General features: G+C 41.5%; 1 non-coding gene across 1 annotated transcript; it reads right to left on the bottom strand.

Annotated features, from left to right (window-relative positions):
• Positions 1 to 789: 789 nt before the first annotated feature.
• Positions 790 to 896, bottom strand: LOC141662970 (small nucleolar RNA R71). Its single transcript, XR_012551067.1, has one exon. It is a non-coding gene; the product is annotated as a small nucleolar RNA R71 (small nucleolar RNA).
• Positions 897 to 5,373: the final 4,477 nt, after the last annotated feature.

The following is a 5,373-nucleotide window of genomic DNA, read 5'->3' as shown; positions in this document are numbered from 1 at the left end:
TGGTGAGTAAGTGTAATTGAACATAATTAGTCTGAGTCTCTGTGGGAACGAACTAGAAAGTATTCTATATTACTTACGAACGCGTATACTTGCGTGTATTATTAGCGCATATTTTTCGCCGCCTAACAAGTTTTTGGCGCCGCTTCCGGGGACTCGGCGTATTTGTTTAGTTTATGTACTTACCATCAGTGGTCATTAGGACTTATTGATTAAGACTTGTTACTTATTGTTTCTGGTTGTGTTTCAGGTACTTTAGCGAGCGTTTATGCAAACACGTTCTCGTACTCGCAGGAGGCCTTTCGATACGGCTGAGGAGACAGACGAAGTTTTGATATTCCGGAGAAAATAGATTTTGAAGATTAGGATACAGAAAGTGAGCAGAAAGAACCAGTAATCATGGGTGATCGTATAGTTCCGGCAGATCCAGCTCTTATGGACTTTTCTCGGCCTAAAATTGATGACATTCAGTCGAGCATCCTTCATCCGGCTATTCAGGCTAACACTTTTGAAATGAAGTCGACCACTATTCAGATGGTGCAGAATTCTATTTCTTTCGGAGGTGCTGCTATTGAAGATCCCAACATGCACATCAGGAATTTTGTCGAGATCTGTAGTACTTTCAAATATAATGGTGTGACTGATGAGGCTATCAAGTTGAGGCTTTTCCCATTCTCTTTGAGGGATAAAGCTAAGGATTGGTTACCTTCTGAACCAGCTGGGTCCATCACTACTTGGCAAGATCTTGCACAAAAATTCCTGGTAAAGTTCTATCCAATGGCGAAAACTGCGGCTATGAGGAGTGCTCTTACTCAGTTTGCGCAGCAGCCTACAGAATCCATGTGCGAAGCTTGGGAGTGCTATAAGGAGATGTTGAGAAAGTGTCCACATCATGGTATGCCTGATTGGATGGTGATCACTGGTTTCTATAATGGTTTGGGGGCCCAATCTCGGCCCATGCTCGATGCAGCAGCTGGAGGCGCCTTGTGGGCCAAAACCTATACTGAGGCTTATAATCTTATTAAAACTATGGCTGCAAATGAGCATCAAAACCCAACTCAAAGGATGATACCTGGGAAGGTAGTAGATATTCTGGAATTTGATGCAGCTACCGCTATTACAGCGCAGCTCCAAGCGCTGTCTATGAAGGTCGATTATCTAGCCATCTATGGAGTCAATCAGATATCTATGGTCTGTGAACTTTGTGCAGGTTCCCATGCTACGAATCAGTGTTGTCTTGTTAATGAATCTGTTCAGTATGTGAACAATTATTAGCGACCGCAGTAGCCTGTGCCAGCTACTTATCATCCTAACAACAGAAATCATCCAAATTTCAGTTGGAGTAATAATCAGAATGCTATTCAGCAACCATATCAGCAAGGCGTAAGTAAATAGTTTAATCCACCTGGATTCCAGCAACCACAACATTATGCTCCAAGGCAATCATATCCTCAACAAGGAGGTGCTGCTCCACCTTCTAGTGCTGATTTTAAGGAACTCAAGCTGTTGTACAAAAGTTAGGCTGTTTATATCAAGACCTTGGAAAATCAATTCGGTCAAATAGCCAATGTAGTGCTCAATCATCAACCTGGCACACTTCCCAGTGATACTGAAGTGCCAGGCAGAAAGGAAGCTAAAGAGCAAGTCAAGGCTATTACCTTAAGGTCTGGAAAAGTTGCTGATGCTGAAAAAGCAAAAGACGGAGAAGCTGAAGTTGGTGATGAAGAAGCTAAGCAAAAGGAGAAAGTGGCGGAACCAAGGAAGACTATTTTTGAACACACTCTGCCTGAGGGTAATACAGGGGAGAAACAACTCTATCCTCCACCACCTTTCCCTAAGAGATTGCAACAACAAAAGTTGGATAAGCAGTTTGGTAAGTTTCTGGAGGTGTTCAAGAAACTTCACATCAACATACCTTTCGCTGAGGCTCTGGAGAAAATGCCTAGTTATGCGAAATTTATGAAGAGTATTCTTTCAAGGAAGGTGAAACTGGATGACCTTGAGACCGTTGCTTTAACGAAAGAGTGCAGTGCTGTGCTGCAACAAAAATTACCTCCAAAGCTTAAAGATCTAGGTAGCTTCACCATTCCTTGCACCATTGGCAAGTTATCTTTTTACAAGTGCCTGTGTGATTTAGGAGCAAGCATCAATCTGATGCCGTTGTCTATCTTCAAAAAGTTGAATTTGCCTGATCCAAAGCCCACCCACATGTCTCTATAATTGGCTGATCGTTCTATTACATACCCACGAGGCATAGTGGAGGATGTTCTAGTAAAGGTGGATAAGCTCTTTCTTCCTGCAGACTTTGTCATTCTGGATTTCGAGGAAGATAAGAAGATTCCCATAATTTTGGGGAGATCTTTCTTGGCTACAGGTCGTACCTTGATAGATGTGTAGAAAGGTGAACTTACTATGCGGGTGCAGGATCGGGATGTGACATTCAATGTATTCAAAGTGATGAAATTCCCTATAGAAGACGAGGAGTGCTTAAAGGTGGATTTGATTTATTCTGCGGTAACTTCAGAACTTGATCATATGCTAAGGTCTGATGCCTTAGAGAAAGCCTTGGTGGGGGAATTTGACAGTGATGATGAGGATGGCAATGCGCAACTACAATATCTAAATGCTTCTCCTTGGAGGCGAAAGCTAGACATGCCGTTTGAATCTCTTGGTACTTCTGACCTCAAGAATGCGGAAGGAAAGCACAAACCATCTATTGAGGAAGCACCTACTTTGGAGCTTAAACCATTGCCTGAACACTTGAGGTATGCTTTTTTAGGTGATGCATCTACTTTACCAGTTATTATTGCATCTGACCTTTCAGGTAGTGAGGAGGACAAGCTCTTGAGGATCTTGAGAGAATTCAAATCGTCTATTTGATGGACTATAGTAGACATAAAAGGGATCAGCCCTTCGTATTGCATGCATAAAATTCTGTTAGAGGAAGGTAGTAAGCCAATGGTTGAGCAACAGTGAAGACTTAATCCTATCATAAAAGAAGTGGTGAAGAAAGAAATTCTAAAGTGGCTGGATGCAGGAATCATATATCCTATTTCTGACAGTTTTTGGGTGAGCCCCGTGCAATGTGTACCTAAGAAAGGAGGTATTACAGTGGTAGCAAATGAGAAAACGAGCTCATTCCCATTCGAACAGTCACAGGATGAAGGGTATGCATGGACTACAGAAAGTTGAACAAGGCCACAAGGAAGGATCACTTCCCTCTTCCATTTATTGATCAGATGCTTGACAGGTTGGCCGGTCATGAGTATTATTGTCTTCTGGATGGCTATTCGGGGTATAATCAGATTTGCATTGCACCAGAGGATCAAGAAAAAACTACCTTCACTTATCCATTTGGCACGTTTGCTTTTCGCAGAGTTTCGTTTGGCTTATGTGGCGCACCTGCCACTTTTCAGGGATGTATGATGGCTATATTCTCTGATATGATTGGAAATAATGTCGAGGTGTTCATGGACGACTTCTCCGTCTTTGGACATTCGTATGATGAATGTTTGAATAATCTTCGTGCGGTGCTCAAAAGGTGTGTGGAAACTAATTTGGTGCTCAATTGGGAAAAATGTCACTTTATGGTGCATGAAGGCATTATTCTTGGGCATAAGGTCTCTAACAAGGGTCTTGAGGTGGACAAAGCCAAGGTGGGAGTCATTAAGAACCTTCCACCACCTAATTCTGTGAAAGGAATCCATAGTTTTCTTGGTCATGCGGGTTTTTATCGGTGTTTCATCAAGGACTTCTCGAAGATATCTAAGCCGTTGTGCAACTTGCTCGAGAAGGATGTGCCTTTCAAATTTGATGATGAATGCTTGATAGCATTCGAGACTCTCAAGAAGAGTTTGATAACTGCACCAGTTATTACGACACCTGATTTGACAGAACCTTTTGAGATGATGTGTGATGTGAGTGATTATGCGGTGGGTGCAGTTCTTGGGCAGCGCAAGAATAATCTCTTTCATGTGGTCTACTATGCTAATAAGACTTTAAATGGAGCTCAAATGAACTACACCAGTACTGAGAGGAGCTCATGGCTATAGTCTTTGGTTTCGAAAAATTTCGATCTTATTTGCTTGGGACAAAGGTGATAGTGTTCACTGATCATGCGGCCATTCTCTATTTGGTTTCCAAGAAGGATTCGAAGCCTAGACTTATTCGTTGGGTGCTCTTGCTACAGGAATTTAAGTTAGAGATCAAGGATCGAAAAGGTACTGAGAATCAAGTAGCTGACCATCTCTCTAGATTGGAGAATCCCGATTCTACTTCACATGATAAGACATTGATCAACGAATCTTTTCCGGATGAGCAGTTGTTCGCAGTTCAGGAGGAAGAGCCATGGTTCGCAGATATTGTGAATTATCTTGTCAGCAATATAATGCCTCCTAATATGAATGCAGCTCAAAAGAAGTAGTTTATGCATGAGGTGAAGTGGTATATGTGGGATGAACCGTATTTGTTTAGACAAGGAGCTGACCAGATCATCAGGAGATGTATCTCATTCTATGAGATGGAGGGGATATTACGAGACTGCCTCTCTACAGTTTATTATGGACATTATGGTGATGAGAAGACGGCAGCTCGTATTCTGCAAGCTGGTTTTTTCTGGCCTATTTTGTTTAAGGATGCTCATCAGTTCATTTTAAGGTGTGATCGTTGCCAAAGAGTGGGGGATCTTACGAGGAAGGATAAGATGCCGTTAAATGTGATGCTTGAAGTCGAGGCCTTTAATGTTTGGGGAATCGATTTCATGGGCCTCGTCATATGCCCTTGTTTCCTTTTCATGCATGAGAGGTAGATGGAACTTTACCCGCTTGGTTCATAATACGTTGACTTTTGTTTGAAAAACTCTTGCAAAGGATGATAGTACAATGAGACAACTAGAAGGATTCACAATTTAACAAAAATTAGAGTTGAAAAGAAAGAAGAAACAATGATTTGAATATGAATGAGACAACCACATTGGTACTTAAGATGGCCAGTCTTTCATACCATATGGCATACAACACATGATTAGGTGGCGTCCCACCCGACTCTTCGTCATTCTGACAAAGTGTCTCACCATAACACTGTTTGTCCCAATCAAAAAGCAAAACTTGAGGGAAACAATTAAATTTGAAAGGAATGCAATATCCTCCTTTTCGACATCATGGCAAGGAGTTTATATAAAAAAAAGTTCATACTTATTTAGGAATCAAAAAGGAATATACGCTGTAATACTGAAGACAAGAACGATATCATTGGTCACCATCCACATTTCACTTGTATTCATCTTTCGAGCTTGTTCGATCATATCTCCATTGTGTCATATAACAACTTTAGAAAGTACACTGAAATGTCTTCGCAAATTAAGCATTAGGGTAGATT

Source organism: Apium graveolens, chromosome 5 (assembly GCF_009905375.1).
Source record: "Apium graveolens cultivar Ventura chromosome 5, ASM990537v1, whole genome shotgun sequence".
Lineage (NCBI taxonomy): Eukaryota > Viridiplantae > Streptophyta > Magnoliopsida > Apiales > Apiaceae > Apium > Apium graveolens.
The sequence above is the reverse complement of the archived record's forward strand: the minus strand, read 5'-3'. Positions and strand labels throughout refer to the sequence as shown.